Source organism: Pelophylax lessonae, assembly GCF_965119305.1.
Source record: "Pelophylax lessonae genome assembly, chromosome: 13".
Taxonomy (NCBI): domain Eukaryota; kingdom Metazoa; phylum Chordata; class Amphibia; order Anura; family Ranidae; genus Pelophylax; species Pelophylax lessonae.
In genome coordinates, this window is record NC_138780.1 from 106,212,720 (window position 1) to 106,238,323 (window position 25,604).

The following is a 25,604-nucleotide window of genomic DNA, read 5'->3' on the forward strand; positions in this document are numbered from 1 at the left end:
AATGTCACTGCCGGCCCCTCTCATGTATTCAACCATAAAGCACAGTGTAAGTATTTTTTAAAATTGATGCCTCTAAATACCTTTTCTTCAGAGATCCTCAGTCCAGTCACGTCATTCCCATTCCCGGCCACTCTCTTCCTCTGATCCAGGGTTACATCAGGAGAGGCCGAGATCTCCCACTGACATCAGCTGGGGAGGTCACGTGACCACTGTGCTGTCCTTCCGCTGTAGCCCCGGATTGGAGGTGCGGAGCAGCCAGGAGTCAAGTGACTGGCCTGAAGCTATCTGAAAAAGGTAGTTAGAGGCTTTGTTTTAAGAAGAAATACTTACACTGTGCATTATGGCTGAATACATGAGAGGGGCTGGCAGTGACCTTTTCGATAGTTCATTTTCTACTGATAGTGGCAGGAAGGGGGGTGGAGACACAGACACAGAGCTGACTGGCAGGGAGGGGGGGGTAGAAAGTGGAGGATAGAGGAGATCTGCGGAAGAGGGAGGCACGCAAACTAGTGAGGATTCAGGGGCTCTTAGGTACTGTCCTGAGAGACCAGGCTTCTTGCTCCACCATACCTTTTTTTTTTTTTTTCCTTTTGAGAGTCCGTTCCTCCCATACCGCACCATTTTTAGAGTGGCTGGAGGTGAGGTATCCGGCGAGGGTCGGCGCTGGTGGAGCAGGTGCGCGGCATAACTTCCACTGGAAAAAGCACAAGGGGAGAGGGGAGAGATGGATCTGGTGCCCAGTTCCTGTTCCAGGTCGGCGCAGTGGTGCTATTGGCTATTGGAGTTCTAGCCAATGTGGACACTGCAACACCGCTATAGACACGGTAGTGGCAGCAAGTGGGGCAGGTACCAGTAGGCCCAGGTAAGAAGTGGGTTGGTCATCTTGCCCTGATTACTCTGGGGTCTCGCTCTTCCCCCCCCCCCCCCCCGGTAGTTAGGGCCTATCTGGGCACATGAAGTTTTGTTTTTTTTCCCTGTGCACCTAGGGTGACCCCGATGAGAAATAGGTTGACTCACTGGGATGTTTTTTTCTCGTAATGGCAGGCTAAGAGCTCTGACCTGGCGGTTAAAAAGAAATGCCTTTCTTGCAAAGCAAAGTTACCTGAGAGTTGAAAGAACACACTGTCAGACATCCATTGACTCCCTGGTTAATCACTTAAGGACCAGGCCTATTTCTGTTGGCGCTATATAAATCCTATATATTAATAATAATATTGTAAAGTGCTGCAGAAACTGTTGGCGCTATATAAATTCTCTATAATAATAATAATTTCTGACACTTCTTGTTTACAAGTTAAAATCAGTATTTTTTACTAGAAAATTACTTAGAACCCCCTGACGTTATATAGTTTTTTTTTGTAGCAGAGACCCTAGAGCGGTGATGGCGAACCTTGGCTACCCAGATGTTTTGGAACTACATTTCCCTTGATGCTCATGCACTTGGCAGTGGAGTTGAGCATCATGGGAAATGTAGTTCCGAAACATCTGGGGTGCCAAGGTTTACCGTCACTGCCCTAGAGAATAAAATGGAGATCGTTGCAATACTTTGTCACGCCGTATTTGCGCAGCAGCCTTACAAACGCAGTTTTTTGGAAAAAATACATTTTTTGAATTAAAAAAAATAAGAAAACCGTAAAGTTAGCCCAATTTTTTTCTATAATGTGAAAGAGATGTTACCTTGAGTAAATAGATACCCAACATGTCATGCTTCAAAATTGCTCAGGCTCGTGGAATGGCGACAAACATACTTAAAAATCTCCATAGGCGATGCTTTACAAATTTCTACAGGTCACCAGTTTAGAGTTACAGAGGAGGTCTAGGAGAAGAATTATTTCACTCACTCCAACAATCGTGGTGATACCTCGCATGTGTGGTTTGAACGACATTTAGATATGTGGGTGCAACTTGAGTATGCTTCTGCGTGCGAGCTCGGAGGGACGGGGGGGGGGGTCATTTTTTTTCTTTACTTACTTTTTTTACCTTTTATTTTTACACTGTCCCTTTAAAAAATGTTTTTGATCATTTATATTCCTATTACAAGGAATGTAAACATCCCTTGTAATAGAAACAAGCAGGGCAGGTCCTCTTTAATGTGAGATCTGGGGTCAAAAAGACCTCAGATCTCACATCTACACTAAAAAGCATGAAAAAAGGGGCCCTTTAAAGTCGTTGGGAGGCCAGCTTGCCCTCACTTGACTTCTGCCTATGAGGGGAAAGAACCTGATCGTTTTCCCTGCTACCGACAGCTCCAGAGTACACACCTAATCAAATATAAAAAATCGAATTACCTGTCAGAGTACACATGTAACCTATCTGCTGAGTTGTCCTTGCAATCTACAATATGTGGGGCGCACCATGAGCCAACTAAAAGTACGTATCGGCGAGCATATAGACAATATCAAAAAAGGTTTCAGATATCAGTGTCTCGAATCATTTCAGACTAAAACATAATAGAGATCCCACATTACTAACCTTTTGCGGGATAGACAGGATTGAACCCCACTGGAGGGGGAAAAATATGAGGATTGCGGTTTCGCAAAATGAATCTAAATGGATATACCAGCTGTCCACCCTGCATCCCAAGGGAATGAACATTGATATTGATATCAACTGTTTCATATCAAACCCATAGAATCTTGCGAAACCGATTAATATACGACACCCTGTAATATGTATGTCCTCGATAAAATTCCAAAATAACGTGCAATTCATGACATACAAAAATTAGAGAGTCCAGGCTACACAAATGAAGAGTTTATTTAGAAAATATTATTATGAATTTTAATATTTTGAATTTTAATATACATATATAAATTATTTAACTAATATTTGAATTTTATGTAAAAAATATTCCGAAGGCAATTAAATATAATAGGAAAAAATGATATACAAACCAGCATATAATATTTAAGATATTTTATAGATTTTATATATTTTTAGGATTGGGCACATTTAGGTATAATATCACGTAATAAAATGTCACCTTTTATTTTAAATAACAAAATTCACACTTTTATTAAACAATTTTTATTAGTTTTTTATATAACATAAAATACAATATATTATTTATGGCTCAACACTTAAATTCACTTAATAAATCACGTTTATTTCAAAATTAGCACATTAATTATAATTGTCATTAATTTTTATTATATACTCCAGACACATAAGATGAAGTTGAACACTTATACACTTACATATTGAATCACGGTTTATATATATCAAACAATTTTAATTCCTTTTTTAATTTATTAAAAATTGCAATTTGTATATAATAACACCATCATTGATAAGAAATTTGCATTTATATTTCTATCATTATCTCTATGTTAATGATGTGGACAAATAATTTTATTTTTATCTAAATTTTTTTTTAAATATATCATTTTAATATGGCTAGATTCTATCAATAAGCCTGCCGATAAATGTTTGTAAATCCTTCAGGTGCTCAGTGCGGCTGCAAATCCACCTAAGTAACCAAATTGATTTTATGCATGGAAACAAAAGAAGGATCGGCTAGCCAGTATGTATTGTATAGCATGGGGACACCGCTGTTTCCCCTTCCGGCTTTGAGTAATTAAGCGGGCGGAGATAGGGGCGTAACCGGCATATTTATAGACGCTTCACGTTGTGCAGTCCAAACTCTGAAGACGTCACCGGTAGTGACAAAACGCGTCAGTTTGGACCGCATTACGTCATTGCGCACACCCAGCTGGAACGCAAGCCGCGAATCCGCGAGGAGGACGTGCAGCCCTCACCGCTGACCACCAGGGATGGGATAGCGTGTATGAGATTTTAACTGGAATTAAACCCGATGGATGGGAAATAAACAAACATATTTAAACGTTATTACGCCATTTGGAGCATTTCTTCTTCTCTCCTGTTTTATACACCCAAATTTATCCTGGAGTCCAGAGGAGCCATCACCAGCCCAGGGGACTACCTATAAGGGAAAAGCCACTTGGCCCAGGGGCCACTAAAGCCTGAAAGGTCTTAGTGTCATATGATACATAAGACCCACGTCATTTGGTTAGTGACCCACCCTATTTAAAACTGGATCAAGCATCTTTGAACAATCAAGCCAGAGCACTTGCACTTTGTATGGATAGATATTCACTGAGGACATTTATTATTTAAGCACCAGTCACCATTATTGGAATTTTTAAATATATATATATTTTAGCGTTGATTATATATTTAATTAATTCAATCACAGTCATCTATTTTTATTGGATTATTAATCATTGTTATATCAATGTCTTAAATTATTTATCACATCTAATTTCACGTTTCTTAAAACATGGTTTTCTGCTTAAAGTGGTAGTTATGGAGACATATTAAGCACTTTACAAGCATTAGTATTTATTGGTAAATTTTAGAACTATAGTGAGACAACAAGCGCTGTAATTGGCCTTTTTTAAAAGGCCATTCCTCGGCAAGCTGGGAAAACAACCGGGAAGCTGTGGGGGGACCTCTCTGGCCGCCCATAAAAGTGATCCTGCGGTGAATCTGCCACTGGGACCACATTTATGTGAAAGAGGACCACCCACCCTGTAAAAAAATACTGAGGTTAGGGCAGCTATCTGCTGTCATAAACCCCGGTATTTAATGGCAAACTAGCAACGTATAACTGCGGCAGGCGATCCGTAAGTGGTTAAAGAGGAAGCTTCTGCTGCATGCAGCAACTTAATCTCATCTGTTAAAAAAAGAGCTGCATGCTACCATTCAATACTTTCGCACATCCCTGACAAAACCATCCTTAAGTCAGCCATCTATCTCACAATCCTCTCAAGGCTCACAGTTAATCCCTGCGGTGGAGGTTGAAGTAGGTCCTCCTACCCAAGAGGGACATTCCCCCCTCTAAATCCAAAGAAGGTACAGAGGAAAAAGAGGAGAAAGGGGTACAAGATGTGCCCTCTAAATACAAGTTGTCTTTAGATCAAGTTGATAGTTTTTTGAAGGCAGTTTGTTACCTTGGGAGAAGAGAAAAATAATTATCTCTTCATGATCGGATGTATGCAGGTCTGAGTGAGCCTAAAGGTCGCACCTTTCCAGTACATTCAGTAAGAATGGGCAGAACCAGAGAACTTTATCCCCCAAAGGCCCATAAAAGGTGTTTTCCTTTTGATGAAGACCCAGAGGCACTTTGGAATAAAGTACCTAAGCTTGATGCGGCCTTTTCCCAAGTTTCCAGATCAACTGATCTGGCATTTGAGGACATGGGAATACTAAAAGATCCCATGAACAAAAGGATGGATTGTCCAAAGGAGATCCTTGATTCTTTTTCAACTCTGTCAACGGCTGTAGCCTACATTGCGGATGCATCAGCAGAACCCGTAAGGAAGAAAGCAAAATCTGCAGCCCTAGCTAGCTCAGCCAGAAGAGCTCTGTGGTTGAAGACCTGGCTAGGGGATGAGGCATCCAAAAGCAAGCTTTGTGATATTCCATTTATGGGGGATCTACTATTTGGTTCTGTTTTAGTCTCTGTTCTAGATAGGACAGCTGACAAAAAAGAGATCATTTCAAATTTAGGAAGAAAAAACAACCATCTAAACTGATTTTTGACCTCAAATGGCTGAGGAACACGACAGCAAGGCCCAAGGGAAAGAGTTTTGTCAGCACAGAGGGCTAAAGGCAGATAAAATGTCCTTTTCCATCCTCCTGCGTCAACCAACAAAACACGACAACTCGTTACCAGTGGGAGGAAGACTTCAAAAATTCCTCCCCCAGTGGGCAGGCATGACAGAAAATCATTATATTCTACCCATGCTGTCCAAGGGATAACAAATAGACATTTCGAATCCTCCTCTTGAAATTTATTTTGTCACAAACCTTCCAAAAGACACAACAAAAGCCCTGGCTATGAAGGACCTGTTAAAAGACCTGAGGCGACAGGGGTTTGTGATTCAAGTATCACCATAGGAACGGCATCAGGGATTCTATTTCACATATCTTTCTTGTAAGGAAGCCATCCGGGAGCTTTCGTCTCTTCCTCAACTTAAAGCCGCTGAACAGGTCAGTCCTATATAGAAGATTTCGTATGGGCTTGATCTTCACTGTCAGGAATCTGTTGACCAAAGGATGCTTCATGGCGTTGATGGACTTAAGAGATGCTTACCTACATATTTTTTTAGCTCCTCAGTCCCAAATATTCCTGAAGTTGGTGGATATGGGGAAGGAAGAACTGCATTTACAATTCAAAGCCCTCTCTTTGGCCTTTCATCTGCCCCACGGATTTTTAAAAAGGTAATGGCAGAAGCCCTTGCTCCTCTCCGCCTTCAAGGAGTTTCAGTAACCCCGTATCTGGATGACCTCCTCTTCTTTTCTACTTCCAGGGAAAGATTGCAAGAAGACCTGGGCAAGGTCCGCATTCACTTGGAAAGCCTGGGATGAATTGTGAACCTTCAAAAGTCCAACTTCACTCCTGTTTAGCTAATACAGTTTTTGGGTTAACAGATAAATTCAGTAGAGCAAAGAATCTTCCTTCCAGAACAGAATAAAAACAAAGCTTAGAATGTAGTAGCTATGCTACAGACAAATCAGGATATGTCGGTCAGAAAGGTTATGTCAGCCCTAGGGACCCTAACCTCAACTATGGGGCTCCTTTTTAAGGCCACTCCAAAGTTTCCTACTGAAGGTATGGGATCACAGTCCAGAAGCCTTAGAACCAAAGTTAAAGATCCCCACCAGGGTTAAAGGACCCTTTGGTGGTGGAGGAATGAATCGATCTTGTCAAAAGGCTTACTATGGTCCTTTCCGATCAAAAGAAGGGTGACAACAGATGCCATCATGTGGGGATGGAGGGCCCATTGGGATCAGAATCTGGCAAAAGGAGTCTGGTCCCGAGCTGAGGCAATGAAGTCCTCAAACTGGAGAGAGTTACAGTTGCCTTGGCTTTGGCTGCCTTTTCTCCAAACCTCCAGGAGTCTCATGTGCAGATTTTATCAGACAACACCACTGCCATGGCTTACTTAAACAAACATGGGGGCACGAGAAGCAAGGCCCTTCAGTTGCTGTCACCAAAAATTGTTTGAGCAGATGGCAAATTCAGGAAGCAGATTGGAGCTTGAATCCAGAAATCTTTGCATTAATCACCAGGACTTGGGGGCATCCACAGGTAGACCTGTTTGCATCAAGGGAAAATGCACAGCTCCCTCAATTATTTTGTCTCCACCGAGATGACGGTTCTCTGAGGGTAGACGCCTTAGCGCATACTTGGAACTTTTCCCCCTTTTAAGCTGATTCCACTGGTGTTAAGGAAGATACAGAAAGAAAGAGTGTCTGTCTGTAATTCTGATTACTTCATTCTGGCCAAGGAGAGCCTGGTTCTCCACTATTCTACAAATGGCAGTCAAACCATTCTGACAGCTTCCTCTCATACAGGTATTACTACTTCAAGGCCCAGTAAGTCACCCTGATGTAGCCAGGCTAAGCCTCACCACCTGGTATCTGAGGAGCAGCTATTAAAGAGTAAGGGATTCTCAGAACCTCTAGTAACACTTTGGTTTCTAGTAGGAAGAAAGTAACTAGAGCTATTTATGCTCTAAGGTTTGGAAGGCTATAATGCCTGGTGTCATTTGACAAATCGAACCTTGAAAGATATTGCGTCAGTGTTGTAATTTCTACAGAATGGTGCAGACAAAGGTCTGGGAGTTAGTACTCTTAAGGTGAAAGTGGCCGCCTTAGGAATATTTCTGGAGAGACCAATTTCTTCAGAAGCCTTGGTCGCAAGATTTTTTAGAGCACTTACTCGTTCCTGTCAATGTCTTACCTTGCCTTCCTGTCTGCAACCATCTTGGACATGTGCTGGCTGCTGTCTTTTATAGACTCTGATTGCTTCATCACTTCCTGTTGCTTCCTGGGCATCACTTTGTGATGAGGTTGCACACAGGATATATATACCACTTGTTAGCTTGCAGTTCTTAGCTCGTGTGTTTGTGCTTCTAGGTGCATCTCTGCTAGCTATCTCCTGGTTTCCGTGTTCCTCCGTGTTCGACCTGGCTTTGGCTGACGGCCTTCTGGCTCTCGATTTCTCTTTTGGCTGAGGACCTTCCTGGCTCTCGATTCCCATTGGCTTACGACTTTCTTTGACTTTGGTTCCGTCTATTCCTGTCGGTTCCTCTGCTCCCGCATTCGAACTCGCTCACTTCATGGGGGGGCTACCCTGAGAACCGCGACCTGGTGCCAACAAGCAGCAAAGTCAATCTCCACCATCAGGAGCTCTGGTGAATACCGGTTGGTGCTTAGACTCAGGTTAGCCTGCATCTTCCACCAGGGTGACCCAGCTGTACGCTATGCTCCGCTATGGAAGGCATGACAGTTCCAGACCAGCGCCTGCTAAACATTTTCCTGAGTGGGATTTGTCAGTGGTTCTACAGGCCTTCACAAAGAAGTCTTTTGAACCTTTAGACTATATTTCTTTGAGGAATCTTACCCTCAAGATGTTATTTTAGTTGCGATTACATCCGCAAGAAGAATCAGTGAACTGCACACGCTATCAGTTAAGGAGCCTTTCATGTCCATCTACCTATATAGGATTATACTCCAAATGGATCCAGGTTTTTTGCCAAAGGTAGCATCAGTTCAAAACCGGTCTCAGGATATTATCCTGCCAACTTTTTGATCTAACCCTTCAACATTTAAGGAGAGACTTTTTTCACAATCCTAGATGTGAGAAGAATTCTATTAAGTTACCTGGAGGTAACAAGGGACTTTAGATCTTCAGACTCTTTGTTCTTTTTTGGGCAACAAAAAGGGCCACCAGGCATCTAAAGGGTCAATTGTTAGGTGGCCTAAATCAGCTATTTTGGAGGCTTACTCCCAGATGGAATTATCTCCCCAGCTGGGAATTCGAGCACAATCTACTAGAGCTGTTGCCACTACATGGGCAGAAAAAGCCGCTGCCATCCCAGATCAAATTTGTAAGGTGGCTACGTGGTCAAGTTATCTAGCGTTTGTCCGTCATTACAGACTGGACCTTCTGTCAGCAGGAGATCTGGCGTTTGGCAGAAAAGTCCTTCGGGCTGTTGTCTCTCCCTAGTTGGTAAGTCTTGTTTATCCTCTCAGGTGCTGTCCTGAAAGGCATTAAGACTTCCCGCTAACTTGTTTTCCAGGAGTCTTTCAGGACAGCAGCCCTTGTTTTTTTATTTTTGCTTTTATTAACCTTATTATGATTATGTGTTCCATCCTAGGCCGGAGGTACTCTACTACAGTTGATGAGCTGTGGGGAGAAGCCTCCTTTTAAAGTTTTGGTGGAAGTGGTGTTTCCTGTTGGCAAGTGGGAGGAGCCATCTCTCAGGTGCTGTCCTGAAAGACTCCTGGAAAACAAGTTACCGGTAAGTCTAACTTGTATCAGATTATAATGATCAGTGCTGCAGCCCGGTGGCTGCATGCACTGATCTGATGCTGGCTTTCCAGTAGCACTATTCAATTGAAGCAAGTTTAACAGCTTCTGTTCAACAGACCGGGCTTAACATAGATCAAAACTCATCCGGTTCTTGCTGAACCAGCCAAATGGAAACTCTGTATGGCTAGTTTTAGGGGTTATTGAAACAGTTCCTGCGGCACAAAGGTTTCAGGGTTATACTCCAACATTTTCACATTCCCCAAACCAAATGGCGGCATCCATCTTGGATCCTAATTTTGGCCCATGTGCTTAATTTGTTATGCTCCCAGGACATCACTATTGTGCAATATCTGGACAAACTCTTTTTGAGTGAGCAGTCAGCACAAGTTCTGGCCGACAATGTGGTACAAACATTTCAGATGATTTGGTTGAACCCTGAACCTTAAGAAGTCTGCATTGGACCAGAAGCATCACTTGCAGTATCTGAGCCTTTTCCTAAACACGGCTCAAACCAGAGTTTTTCTTCCCCTGTAGAAACTTCAAACTTTTCTCTCCCCTACTCTGACTTTTTACCTCAGATTTCACCTGACTTTAAACTTCTTTTTTGGCTGTCTGTACAGTACTGTACTTCCCTTCCAGCTAGACCATGCCACAAAAGTGAGGTACAACCACCATCAGAGAGGAGCCAGAAATCAGTCATTGCCTGCATTTTGGGGAATGGGCCCTTTGCCTGTAAGTCTTCAAAAACCTATGTCACAGGTGGGGGCGCCAGAAGTAGATTTCTTGACCTCCATTGTGGAAAGTTTTTTTTGTGTCTCTAGGTACAAAGATCCTCTGGTAGAAGCAGTGGGTGCTCTTGTGTTGTCTATGGAATCCATACAGCCTGCCTTATGCCTTTTCTCCCCTGAAACTCATTCCTTGTCTGCTCCGCAGGATTGATAAGGAGGGCACTCCAACCTGATCAGACTCCTGGCAGATGCATTGTGGGTTCTTCCAGATCTTCAGCATCTGTCCCAAAGACAAGAGTACAATCCTGATTCATAGTTGTTGGCTTTAAAGGCCTGGATGCTAAAGCCCAGGTCTTGAGAGACAAGGGCTTCTCCAAATCGGTGATTCCCACAATTTTATACCACTTCAATACAGGGCAGTTTTACCCCCTTCCTGCCCAGGCCTATTTTTATCTGTCAGTGCTGTTGCATTTTGGCAATTGCGCGACACTACGCAAACTACATTTTTATAATTTTGTTCACACAACTAGAGCTTTATTTTGGTGGTATTTAATCATCACTGGGTTTTTTTTTTCTTTTTTGTTAAATAAACAAAACAAATGCAGAATTTTGAAAAAACATTTTTTGTTTCTTTTATACAATTTTGCAAATGAATACATTTTCTTTATGACTTTATGCCAAAGTGTATTCTGCTACATTTCTTTGGTGAAAATATCCCAAAGCAGTGTATATTATTTGTTCTGTGTAAAAGTTATACAGTCCACAAACTATGGTATATATCTGAAAATTTATGAATCCTGACTGTACTGACAGTACAAATATCCCCCAAATTTCCAATATTTGGAAAATAGACATTCCAAGTCATTTAGTAAGAGGCATTGGGAGTCCCTGAGGGATTTAGTTAGAGGCATGGTAATTTTTTTTGAAGTTGTAATTTTTTCCCTATAATTCTTCAGAAAACTAGGAAATTAAATTGAAGCATCTAGACCCCCTGAGGAGGCCACCAGGAAATCAACGGTGGACACTTTGGAGCTTCACATTGCTCAAAAGGCAACTCTAAATCGGAACAAATTATCTCTGCCTGGGAATTCCCAAGGGTTCTCTGGACCTTCAAGACACTCTGACTCCGAATTTCCACAGGCTCCGAATCCTCTGCAGGGGAGTCCATCACCTGATCCTCTTCTGGCACTACATCCTCTGCCTCATCCTCCAAGTGCACCATTCCTGCTCCAACTAGAGAACTAGGAAAAGGGGACTATCCCAGTTACCTACCCTGCGGACCAGTGGAGGCAAACATTTCACAGGGTTCCATGTTTACAGGTTCCAGCGCTAAAAGGTTGCATTACAGGCAACCCCCATGTGTTTGTCCAGTTTCATCGAAGTGGGGCCTGGGTACTATCCATCTTAGCAACCATAGCTGTACTAGCGGATCCGGGATAGCAAACTCGGGATCCCTATAGGGACCATAGGGAATCTTGCAATGCTTGTATAGAGTGCTGCATATCAGTAAAAACTGATGCTCTCTTTGGGGGGGGGGGGGGTTATATAGGGGAGGACTTCTGTCTTGTTTGCCAATGTCCATTCACCTATAGCTGGCACATAACTTATTTAATTTGCCTTTACTGCCTTTTAAAGTCATGCGAGTCTTGAGACAGCTATTACTGTAAGTCTGCGGTAGCTTGGCTGGGAAAAAGAGGTTACTGACTTTTTTTTTTTGTCGGATAAAAATAACAATAACTGCATGAATAATGCACAGCACAATTAACAACTAAAACATGAATTTGGGTTTGGTAAAGTAGGAGGAAATATAGGATTGTCGAATAGTCACATGCGAGTCAAAATAGCCAAGAAATCGGAGTGTGGGGGGGGGGGGGGGGGTTTAGGAAGGGATCAGGTATCCTCAGCCAATAAGAATCACGGAGTAAGGCTGCAGACAAGGGATGTTGCCATATCCGTGGTTGCATATCCAGGGTTGATCTGTTCAAAAGTCACTAGGAAAGTAAAAATGTTGATACCAAGATGAGAGGATTAGATGTGAAAAGTCTAGAGGTGGTAGCGCAGGAGTCTTCGGATCCAGAAGTGTCTTCTCGCCCGCCTCTATATGATACTAATAGTTAGAGGAAGGATCTTGAAGGGCGAGAATTCAGTTCTGCAGGAAAGGAGCCCATTTACGGTAAAACTTAGCAGAATTGTGTGGGTTAGAAGTTTTAACGTCCAGAGCCTCTTTATCGCAGAGTTGTTGCAGTCCGGTTGTAAAGTCTGAGAGTGCAGAAGGGGAAGGTGTTCATTTGGCTAGAATGGTCCTCCTGGCTACCATGAAGCATGTGCTCAGCCAGGGTTTGTGGTGCAGAGAGGTTTTGAGTAGTCACCGTGAAGGAGCCAAATACCAGTAGATATGGGTCCATCTGAGGTGGAAGGCCCATCCGGGAAGTTATGAATTATTCCACTTGGTTCCAAAAGGCAGAGGTGGAGGGACTCAAGTCACATGACTTGACTTGAGTCAGACTTAAGTCACCAGTTTGAGGACTTGAGACTTGCTTGACTAAAATTAATAAAAGACTCCACTTGACTTTGACTTGGTATTCATGACTTGAGATATATGACTCTAAATGACTTTACTTTTTTAAGTTATTAAATATTTGCATTTTCTCAAGATGTGTTAACGCAAAATGAATGTGCCTGTTATGTTTCTGACACCACAGTCACTTAAAATACCTCAGTGTGTTCTGATTTTTAGGTCACTGGCTGTTTAACAATTAAAATACTTAACGTGTTTTTAGTGACTGTGGGGTTGAAGCATGACCGGACGAAGGATTTTGAGCTGTTTGGGCATTCAAAGTGTTTCTTTAATATGCCAAGAAAAAAGCACTAAGCAGTTTTGTTAATGTTGAAAATAAAACAAAACCTTTCCTGACCACTGACTTTTAACTGATTGAAAGGTGAAAATTGGGGTAGATCAGTATTTTGACTTGATTTGTGACTTGACCAAAATAAATGACTTGACTTGACTTGCTTGACTTCTAGCAGGGACTCGACTTTACTTGCTTGCTTTCCGCCACAGTAACTTGGGACTTGCTTGAGACTTGAAAGTTAAGACTTGAGACATGCATGTGACTTGCACGTGTGACTTACTCCCATGTCTGCCAAAAGGACTTGATCTGGGGACAGTGCCACAGTCTATGTGCCAGCGACGGGGTGGGGGAGGTGCAGAGCGGTAGGGCTGCGCATCTTCACTTATCTCGCTATTCGATGCGATTACGATTATTAGGGTCGCGATTCGATACGATTCGATTCCGCGATGCATCACGATTACTATGGGGACTTTTTTCTAAAGGGGGATCTATGGTGACCCTGCTCTAAAGGCGGATCTATGGGGACCCTTCTCTAAAGGGGGATCTATGGGGACCCTTCTCTAAAGGAGATCTATGGGGAGCCTGGGCCTGTCCTAAAGGGGATCCAGGGAACTGAGCTCTAAAGGGGGGTCTATGGGGACCCTGCTCTAAAGGGGATCTATGGAATAGATCCCCTTTAGTGCAGGGTCGCCATAGATCCCCCTTTAGAGCAGGCCAGCATCCCCAGAGATCCCCCTTTAGTAGAGCAGGTTCCCCCATAGATCCCCCTTTAGTAGAGCAGGTCCCCTCATAGATCCCCCTTTAGAGCAGGCCACATCAGGTTTGAAGAGTTACCTGATGCTAGTTGTAGTACCGTAGGCCCTGGTAAGGAGGAATGCTGGGCTCTGTAGTCCCCCTAGTTGTAGTATAGCAGGCTCTGGTAAGGAGGAATGCTGGGCTCTGTAGTCCCCCTAGTTGTAGTATAACAGGCTCTGGTAAGGAGGAATGCTTGGCTCTGTACAGAGCTACAAAGCCCAACATTCCTCCTTACCAGGGCCTGTTATACTACAACTAGGGGGACTACAGAGCCCAGCATTCCTCCTTACCAGGGCCTACTGTACTACAACTAGGGGGACTACAGAGCCCATCATTCCTCCTTACCAGGGCCTACTGTACTACAACTAGGGGCACTACAGAGCCCAGCATTCCTCCTTACCAGGGCCTGTTATACAACAACTAGGGGGACTACAGAGTCTGACCACAGCGTGCCCCCAGATTGACCACAGTGTGCACCCTTTCAATGCCAGAATGACCAGTGTGCCCCCAGAGTGACCACAGTGTGCCCCCAGAGTGACCACAGTGTGCCCCCAGAGTGACCACAGTGTGCACCCTTTCAATGCCAGAGTGACCAGTGTGCCCCCAGATTGATCACAGCGTGCTCCCAGATTGACCACAGTGTGCCCCCAGAGTGACCACAGCGTGCCCCCAGAGTGACCACAGTGTGCACCCTTTCAATGCCAGAGTGACCAGTGTGCCCCCAGATTGATCACAGCGTGCCCCCAGATTGACCACAGTGTGCCCCCAGAGTGACCACAGTGTGCACCCTTTCAATGCCAGAGTGACCAGTGTGCCCCCAGAGTGACCACAGCGTGCCCCAGATTGACCACAGTGTGCACCCTTTCAATGCCAGATTGACCAGTACAATTACCTGCAGTGGCAGGCGTCTTCTCCTCGGTCCTCCCGCCTCCTCCGAGTCCTCCGCAGCCCCCGCTCTCCTCGGTCCTCCCGCCTCCTTCAAATCCTCGGCCACACACGATCCCCCGCTCTCCTCGGTCCTCCCGCTCCTTCGAGTCCTCGGCCACACACAATCCCCCGCTCTCCTCGGTCCTCCCGCTCCTTCGAGTCCTCGGCCACACATGATCCCCCGCTTTCCTCGGTCCTCCCGCCTTCTCCGAGTCCTCCGCAGAATCACTCCGCTGACGAGGAGGGCAGAGCCACAGAGCATAGGCTAGGCAGGCAGTGGGCGGTCCGACCGGTGCCCAGCCGGAACTTCATGTGCAGTGCAGCGGTTCATGATGCGACGCGGCGCTTCTTCATGTATACCCCGCCCCCGGAAGTGACGTCATTAGAATAATCGATTATTCAACCCCCCCGAATTGATGCAGAATCGCGAAGGGTCGCATCGCGATGCATCGATTCGGCGATTATATTCAGCAGCCCTACAGAGCGGGCAGGTTACTGACATTTTGAAGCTTGGATAGGAAAAAATAGTTTTTAACAGTTTGATAATGTTTAAAAATTAAAAAGGTAACTACTCTACAAAATAATATATAAAAATAGTGTAAGGTCGGTTTTAAAATGATTGTTGAATAAAATGTTAACTATCACAATCTGGAAAAGCAGAGTTTATCTCATCTTACCCACTACTGTCAGATATTTACTTTCTTGTGGGGCAGTTGCTTTTTCACATCTGAGCCCCTTAAGGTGTGCCAGATGCCTGGTTACCCGCTGAGGTCTGTGGGTTCCCCCACTGACCCCTATGTCAATACAGGACACTGTAATAATGTATGGGTCAGTGGATGTAAAAACAGTGCGTTGTAAGGGTACAGAGGTATTCGAAACACCACTCACTTTATTTAAATATCCTAAAAAAAAAAAAAAAAAAGGCAGGAATTAATTTTGTAATGATCACAAACAGGACAAAATAAACTTGTAGTCCAATTTCTGTTAGATAAAAAATATATTTCTGTTTTGGGAAGGTTGGTTATTGTGACTCTTTCACTGATTTTTTATTTTTTTTTTTAATACCAGAACTTATAAAAAAAAAGGATGATAGTCCCTACCATCCCCCTCCAATCTCTGTAGCCTTCTTATTTGTTCTTTTAATATAGAGGGTTAGATCATCTGCTAATAAGGAGGCTCGGGATATAGGAGAGGCACAGCCAAGTTTGAATTTTTTTAGGAAATTCCAGGATTTTCTTTTAACTTTAGCTGCTTAATTTTTTTCTATATACTGACAATATTCATTTGCGTTTTTCAGACTCCATAATTTCTGATTTTTATTTTCCCTTCTTTGCTAAATGGCCTAGGTTTTTCAAAGGTTTACTTTAATTAAAATAATATCGCACCATTATTTATTCTTCATAAAGCTTGTCATGGGTTTGTAAAAGATGGTTAGAGTTTAGCTAACATGACAGCTGTTAAAGCATAATTTTTTTTTAACTCCTCTGATTTAAAATTATGCAAAAGGTTATCTGAATGGAGGAGAGGGTCCTGTCATTTTATCCTCCCCCCCCCCTACCCCATTGACAGAAAGAGTTGCATTCTGTGAAAAAAATGTAAGGAATGGAGTGGAGGACACAAAGGGGTGGGCGCTTGTCAGGACCCTTTTCTGTGTGCAGCAGTGTTAAACCCAAAGCTATTCATCCCCACAACACCAGAAAGTCAGTAATGTGAGGAGAAGCAGGCATCACTGAAGAGATTTGTACAGAAATCTCCAGCCTGCAAGATATGGGACATGTGGTACAGGTAAATTATGTGCAAAAATAGTTTATCTAAAATTCCGCTTTTAAAATCAATAAAAAAAACCCAGCTGGTTATATCTAGTTGAGTTACCAGTTTAAAGTTCTCCCCAATGAAGATCTTGGTTTGGCTCTGAACCTTCCATCAACATGAATGTCTTAAGCAGCATGGATTGAATTAAAATCTCCATTTACTTGCATTTGTCTTTTGTATAATAGAATGATATGAAGAGAATAAAAATGTGTTAGTTATAAAAGGAGGTTGTTAGTTGTTAGCAACTGATTGTCATTTATGTGCGTGTTTTTTAGGGAGTAGGGGTGGATTATTGACAGATTGGTTAGACATGGGTTGATCATCAGTTTGTAATGAGAATATCGGTAACTTGAGGAAATATATAGTTGAAAACTGCAGGCTGGTCTGGGGGAATGATTATAAGTCTGGAATGGGGGTCCTACATATATATTTATGCTGCTTTATTATTGTTAATGGCTTTTAAAAAAGGTGAGCAGCGCAAGCTCAGGCTTCCTCTTTTTTGTGGTCATGCTGTTTAAGTAAGAATGTATTTAAATTTTTTTCAGGCCACCTCGCTGTGGGGACATTTTATTACTAACAGTGTATATGGTCCACCTCATTTTGTGACCATCATGTTTGAATGCAACTCCCTAGTCTGCTTTATATTTGCTAATGGTATTCATGATGGCTCTTTGCCAATCCTGACTTCTTAGCAGAGATTGGTGACAACTCCCACTGGGAGAAACAGTCCATGTTTTTGGTGGGAACAGTAAGGAGGCAGCGAGGCTTTGGCTTCCAAAATATAGAAGACAAGAATGCACATAATAATAAAGGTATTCAGGGCACTGGGATATGCAGATAGGATAAAACGGAGGGGTGATGGTGTCTGTCTCTATGTGAGAAGTAATCTCAAAGCGAGTGTGGAGGACGACCTAGTTGATGGAGAGTGTGATGAAACTGAAGCATTATGGGTGGAACTCCACATGGGTGTGCGTACTACAAAGGTAATGGAGTATGTTATATTTTTATAGGCCACCCAGTGTTAATGAGGAGGTGGAGACGTAGCTCCTTGTACAGATAGAAAGGGATGAAACAGTGCTAATAATGGGGGATTTTAACTACCCGGAAATTGACTTGTTTAATGGAATTGCAGGAACAGTTAAACGGCAAAAATGTAAAAACCTATTACAAGACAATTTTATGGTACATTTAATAGAGGCCCTGACTAGGAATGATGCTCTGCTGGACCTGGTAATCTCAAAACATGCAGAGCTTATTACTAATGTTCATATAAAAGAACATCTGGGTAGCAGTGACTATAACCTGATTTCATTTAATGTAAGCTGTAAGCAGCAAGCACATACTGGAAAAAACATTTTACTGTAAGAGAGCAAATTTTTTAAGGATGAGGGCTGTTCCCCAAGACTTAAACTGGGAGGGAATATTGGCATCAATGAACACAGAACAGAAATGGAAATTCTTCAGACAGACGTATGTGATCACACTGCAAAGTATATTCCCATGGGCAAGAAGTTTAAAAGGCAAAAAATAAAACCTGTTTGGCTCATGGCCAAAGTTAGAAAAGCTGTAAATAAAAAAAAAAAATAAATGTACACTGTCGTCGTTTTTAAATGTTAAAAAGAATATAACTGAATATGTAAAAAGGAAATCAAGGTTGCAAAATTTCAAAATGAACGACAGATTGCAAAAGATGGGACATACCCCAAAATAATCTTCAAATAAATGAATAGTAAAATGGTCAGGTCTGAGTATGTAGGCCCTTTAACCTTCCTAGTGGTATTCCCGAGTGTGGCTCGGGGTTAAATTTCAGTGCCAAAAGCGGTAACCCCGAGCCACACTGCTAGGAAGATGGCTGGATCCTGGTAGAGGGGTTACTTACCTTGTCACAGGATCCAGCGATGTATCCCGGCGGTGTGCGGCGGCGGATCTTCCTCCCGATGCTCTCTGTGTCCTGGCTTCCGTCTCCTGCGACGTGACGTTCGCAGGGGGGGTGGAACCTGCGGCAAATTCAAAAGTAAAACACACCAAACACACTGATATATATATATATATATATATAAAATAATCAGGAGTGGGTGACTGGGGACAAAGCGAAGGCAAATTTATTAAATACCTTCTTTAGCTTTGTGTATACAAAGGAGCATGGGGGAGCTCCTGTCCATAATGAGGAGGATATTGACACAGCCCAAAATGATCCACAATGGCTCAAAATTTACACTTATCCCTTTGATCAGAAATATTATATAATATTATATAATTATAATTATAAAGGTAAATGAAACACCTGGACCAAATGGCATACACCCACGGATCCTAAAAGAATTGAGCTCTGTCATTTCAAAGCCATTGTTTCTGATTTTTGGGGACTCTTTATTGAGTGGAATAGTACCGCTGGATTACAGCAATGATATTCTCCTGCGCATACATGTGATAGTCCAAATCCGAAAATAACTCCGAAAAATGTAGTCCGAAGTGGATATTGCTTTAAAGCCTTGCTGCCCTCTAGGACTGGGGTTGTCCTTGAATACTGTGGAAAATGGATAAAAACAGAGGGTGCACTGGCCTTGTGCATTATCAAACAAAATTTTTTGAAGATAAAATAGAACTACTCACAAATGTAGGTAGTAAAATTGGCCATCAGGCCACTACAAGTGGCTGCAATCTCTCAGCTTTGCCAAAGCCTCTAGCTCAAGGAGGACCTCACCAGGGTCCCTGCTGGCTGACACGTTTTGAAGGATGTCCTTCATCAGAGCCAAACGACAAATAATCTGATGGACATCCTTCGAAATGCGTCAACCAGCAGGGACCCTGGTGAGGTCCTCCTTAAACTAGAGGCTTTGGCAAAGCTGAGAAATTGCAGCCACTTTAGTGGCTTGATAAGTGATTTTACTACCTACATTTGGGAGTAGTTATGTTTTATCTCCAATAGATGTGTTGTTGGATAATACACTAGGCCACTGCACCCTTTGTTTTTATCTGAGTACCACTGGATTGGCTTAGGGCCAGTGTGGTGCTTATATTTAAAAAGGGATCAAAGTCTTTACCAAGTAACTATAGACCCGTTAGTTGAACTTCTATAGTCTGGAAGATACTGGAGATCTTAATAAAAGACCACATAGATGAGTTCTTGCAGATAAAAAACATTTTAACCGCTTGCCGATCTCCCACCGCACATGTACTGTGGCAGGCTGTCTCGGCTATGCGAATTGATGTATGGGTACGTCAGTTCGCAGTAGCGGTGCTGGGGGGCGAACGATTACCGATGGGCACCCGCGATCACTCCCCACTGAGAGAGAAGGACGGTCCGCTGTTGTAAACACAGCTTACCGTTGTTCTCTCTGAAATGATCACTGAGTACCTGTGATCCTTCTATATGGGATCACAGGTCTTTTTGCTCGTTTCACAAGTCCCTCCCCCATACAGTTAGAAAACACTCCCCTAGGCTCACACTTAACCCTTTGATCACAACTGTTTTAACCCCTTCCCTGCCAGTGTCATTATTACAGTAACCGTGCATATTTTTAGCACTGATTACTGTAGTAATGTCACTGGTCTCCCCAAAAGTGTCAGGGGTCTGATCTGTTCGCCGCAATGTCACAGCCCCGCTAAAAATCGCAGATCGCCGCCATTACCAGTAAAATAAATAAAAATGACATAAATCTTTCCCCTAGTTTGTAGATGCAATAACTTTTGCGCAAACCAATAAAAATACGCTTATTTCGTTTTGTTTTCTTTTTTTATGTAGCAATAAGTAATATGTAGCAGAATACAAATTGGCCTAAAAGGATGAAAATGTTTTATTTATTTTTTTGCGAATGTTATGTAGCAGAATGTGAAAAATATAGTTTTTTTGTTTTTCCAGAATTGTCGCTCTTTCTTTGTTTATAGGGCAAAAAATAATCACACAGGTGATCAAATACCACCAAAAGAAAGCTCTATATGTGGGGAAAAAAAGGACATCAATTTTATTTGGGTATAGGGTCGCACGACTGTGCAATTGTCCAGTAAATAACACAGTGCCAAATCACAGAAAATGGCCTGGTCATTAAGGGGGCAAATCCTTCTGATCCAGAAGTGGATTCATGACAGAAGTTGTCAAACAAATCTGATTTCTTGTTATGAGGGTAAAAGTAAAACCTTGGACAGAGGGGGTGGCTGTGGATGTAGTACCCTTGGATTTTGCAAAAGCGTTTGAAACCGTTCCCCAGACAAGGCTAATGTGTAAGGTAAAGTTTACAGGCTTGGAAAAATCAGTTTGTAAATTGATAGAAAACTGGCTAAAAGACCATATTCAGAGAGTAGTGGTTAATGGCTCTAACTCTGAATTGTGTAAGGTTATTAGTAGTGTACCCCATGGTTCAGTGTTGAGACCCTTAATTTTTATTATCTTTCTAAATGATATAGGGTCTGGGATTAAAAGTACATATTCAGTATTTGCTAATGACACCAAGCTATGCAGTGAAATAACGTCCTTACAGGATGTCTCCAATTTACAAGCTGACCTGAATGCACTGTTTAATAGGTTAACTATTTGGCAGAAATGTGACAGATGAGAATTAATGTAGAAAAATGTAAAGTTTTGCACTTGAGAGCGAAGAATATGCATGCATCCTACATACTAGGAGGAGTACAACTGGGGGAATCAATGGTGGAGAATGATCTGTGTGTTCTGGTAGATCATAAGCTTAATAATAGTATGCAATGTCAAGCTGCTGTTTCCAAAGTGAGCAAAATTCTTTCTTGTATTAAGAGAGTTATGGACTCCAGAGAGAGAGAAATAATTTTGCCCCTGTACAAATCATTAGTAAGACCTCATCTGGAATATGCAGTTAAGTTGTGGGCGCCAGTTCACAAAAAGGATATCGGGGGAACTGAAGAAAGTGCAGAGAAGGGCAACCAAACTGATAAGAGGCATGGAGGCGCTCAGCTATGAGGAAAGATTAGAGGAACGGAATTTATTCTCTTGAGAAAAGGAGATTAAGGGGGGATATGATCAACATGTATAAATACATGGCTGCTCTGAGGAATGTCATGTGTCATTCTTGCCCAGCGTTGTTGTCAATGTGCAAAGCTCCTGGTTTGCCTTATAGAGATGGCGGCTTGAGCTTTGATGTGAACCGCAGCGCATGAGTGGGAGCAGCTGAATCACATGAGTACCTCCCCTCATGTGAGTGCACCGTATGGCTGAGAAGATCGCAGGGCTCAAGACGTGCAGGAAAAACAAGGTGGACTTGCGCTCCAGACACCGAAGGTGGAGTGGTGTTCCTCTTTCCCTGGCGGCAGTGGAGTATATGAGCATATCCCATGTGTTTTTGCCATTATAGCGTTTGACCCGTCTGCTGTGGTAAGAAGCAGTGTGATTATCACTATCTGGTGGTGGATTTCCTTTGCATTTCAAATTGAAGGATCACATATCAATTGCCCTGTGATGGGATTCTTTATCCCTTGAAGAACTGTACATCTTTTTGATGTGTGATGTTTAGACACATACCTGTATATGCACTTTACAATGCATTCTTTCACTTCTAAGAGAGTGTGATTTCAGTCTTTCACATATTATATGAGATGAATTCTAAGTGATGTAATATTTGTACTATTTTCACATTTATATTTGCTGTTTAATATTGCACTTTTTTGCACTTTGTTATAACTTGCATTTGTTGCTATGTCGCAAGTTACAGTGCGGCTTTCATTTTCTACTTGTTTAAGTAATTGGTATTACAATTTTTAACTGGCTGCTTTAGGCCCTGTTCACACCTGAGCGTTTTTCAGATCATAAAACGCTCATCTGTGAAAATCCAAAGCGCCCAACAATCAAAATCACATTAATTTCAATGGCCCCTGTTCACATCTGAGCGTTTTGTCCCCTGAAGCAAAACGCCTGTAGCTTAAAGTACAGGACCTTCTTTTTGGGCTGATCAAGAGCTGTTCTGGTCCCATAGGAATCCATTTAAACGCAGATTTATGAAATGCATAACTGGTCCAAATAGTGAACTTGGTGTTGATTTATTCACTTTAAGGTTATCACAGAGGACAAGGAGGCACTCTTTACGTCTAAAGCAAAAGAGGTTTAATCTCTAAATATGGAAAGGTTTCTTCACAGTAAGAGCTGTGAAAATGTAGAATAGGCTCTCTCAAAAGCTGGTTCTTTCCAGCTTAGTAGATGGCTTTAAAAAAAAAAAAATCCTAAATGTACATGATATAACTGGATACTAATATTTATAGGTAAAGTTGATGCAGGGAAAATTCTATTGCTGAACAGGAAGGAATTTTTTCCCCTGCTGGAGAAAACTGGTTCATGCTTTGCTAGGGTTTTTTGTCTTCCTCTGGATCAAATGCGAGTATAGAAATGTGTATAGAGGATAACATGATTTTTTTTTTTTTTTACTTTTATTGGTTCAACTAGATGGACTTGTTTCTTTTTTCAACCATACTAACTATGTAACGTCTTCATGACCAGATTCCTGTTTTTCCCTGCCCTTCCCTAAGGCAGTGGTCCTCAACTCCGGTCCTCAGGGCCCACTAACAGGCCAGATTTTAAGTATTACCTTGGGGAGATGCAGACTAGAGTACTGCAATCACTGAGCAGCAAATTATATCACCTGGGATGTATTTCAGTTATCTTGCAAACCTGGCCTGTTAGTGGGCCCTGAGGACCAGGGTTGATGACCACTGCCCTAAGGGATCTAACAGATGGGCTTGAGTTACTATAGCACTTGAGAGTACAGCTGGGATCTGTTGCAGGTAGAGCTTTTAGAGGTTTTCTTAGGTCCATGATAGTTAAAGGTAACTTGTTCAAGCCGACCAACATCCTCTAAAAGCTAAAAGATTTGTCATGTGTATACTTGAGCGCAGAGTTGTATAAAGTACTCGAAACCCATACTTGAGTAAAAGTACAAGTGCTCGATCAAAAAGTGACTTGAGTAGAAGTGGAAGTGCTCGATCATAAAGTGACTTGTGTAGAAGTACTAAAGTATTCAACATTTGTTGTACTTAAGTATTGCAAGTAGTTTTTTTAAAAAATTTTGCTACTCAAGTACTGAAAGTAAAAGTACCAGTAGTTTTGAAAAAAAAATTGCTACTCAAGTACTGAAAGTAAAAGTACAAGTACTGTGTTATGTAGTTATTCAAGAAAGAAGTCAAAAGTTTAAAGCGGTAGTATCCCGCTTTTTGACACTTTTACCTACAGGTAAGCCTATAATAAGGCTTACCTGTAGGTACAAATAATATCTCCTAAACCGGCACAGTTTAGGAGATATTTACAGTGCATGCAGCCGCTCGCGCGAGTGGCGCATGCGCTCTGAAGGTCCGGGGGGACCTTCAATTATGTTGCGCGCGGGAGTGAGGTCATCGCGGCTCCGGCCAATCATCGCGCCGGAGCCGTCTCTTCCGGCCAATCAGCGCACCGGAGCCGCCGAACCCGGAAAAGATGGCGAGGGATCATGGCAGCGCCCGCAGCGATGTCCGGGGGTCTGTGTCGGGGCTTCGTTTTAAGGTAAGTTACACATAATGGGCTAGTATGCGATGCATACTAGCTCATTATGCCTTTGTCTTGCAGGTTTTTTTTTTTTTTTTTTTATAGGGTTTACAACCGCTTTAAACATCATATTGTTTTTTATTTTTTCAAATGCAGCTTTTATTTATACATACAGTAGCATTTATTTTCGTATGCGCTGATAATACCCATGTTTTGAGCTTCATGAAACCTGCCATCTACTGTTCTGGCAGTGGTAATTTTTATAATTGTAACGAGTAACTATGCAGCACAAAAACAAAATATTGGAGTAGAAGTATTGAAATCATTGAAAAAATGTAGTGAAGTAAAAGTGGAAGTAGGAGAAAAAAATTCTACTCTAGGAAAGTACAGATACCGCCTTTCGGTACTTAAGTACAGTAGTGAAGTAGTTACTGTACATCTCTGCTTGGGCGACATAGTGATTAAAAAGAAAAATACTACCTGGAAATAAATACAGATCAGTTAAAATTGAGACCACAGTCTCCTAAATTTCTTTGAGGTATATTTTGGACAGTGTTGTGGAGAATGGCACAGTCTGAGATTTTGGCATTTCATTCAATATTGCCAACAATTATTGTTATTTGTTTTAATATACAAAAGATGTGCTTTGGGTGGGCACGTCTTCTGACTTGGTACAAACTGGCATTTAAAACCAACTGTGCCCCTCCGCATGCTTCAGGTAGTGCGTAGGCTGCTCTGCCAAATATAGGCCCATGTATCTAAATGGTATATGTTCATGTTATAATGGGTAGGGAGACTACTTGGGTTGTGCTGCATCCAATACAGGCCGGATTCAGTTCTTTCGAAAACTTTTCTACATAAACTTTTTTAAATTAAATTTTGAATTCAGTCATGCCGTGCATGATCATCTTGATATACTATTTAGTTTATGAATTAAACTGTAGCGAGGAGCAGTTGTGTGCACTCTAAGAATAGCTTTCAGTAGAAAAAAAATGGAAGTTTTGTACTAATTGGCTGCTGCGGATTGCAGCACATCATTGCTCTTAGCATAATTAGTAGGTTTGTAAGCTTATGTTTGTATTTATCAAATAAATATCACAAACCATTTCTACTCATAAGACATAGCTCTTATTAGTCTATATCAGAAATCTGTAATTATTGAATTTTTTTTTTTTCCCCCCCAATTCATTTATCTTATTTCTCTGCACATAATAATCTTTGTACTATCGTAAATTCTATCTGTTTGACCACATAGAAGATCCCAAAGGGTGTTTAAATGCTGTCTGGCAAACTGAGAAAGTGAGCCTTTGATGTGGTCTGAGTAATGTTGTAAACCCTTTTTATTTTGTCAGACATGTTGGGAAGGAATGAAACTTGCCGTACAAGATAATTAATCTTAGAATACGCTTCTGTGGTGTTTTGTTTGCAAATGATATTGCCTGCAGAAAAAAAGAGGATAACATTTAGGTTAATGCAGAGAAAATCAGGCTATTCTAATAAGGCATACTGCAAAACAGATTAATTAAAATTACAGTTTGGGTGAGTTATATACATCATAAGTAATGAACTATATTTTAAAATCGGGCAAAGGGTAGAGATCCACATAGGACAATTGAAGAAATACAGTCCTATTTATCAATCAGCAGAGCTTGGAACTGGCACTAACT

At 42.0% G+C, this 25,604-nt stretch overlaps 1 protein-coding gene across 2 annotated transcripts in view; it reads left to right on the forward strand.

Annotated features, from left to right (window-relative positions):
- Positions 1–25,604, forward strand: part of CDIN1 (CDAN1 interacting nuclease 1) — a 685,937-nt gene that overhangs the window by 108,814 nt on the left and 551,519 nt on the right. The gene's annotated exons all lie outside the window — the stretch shown is intronic.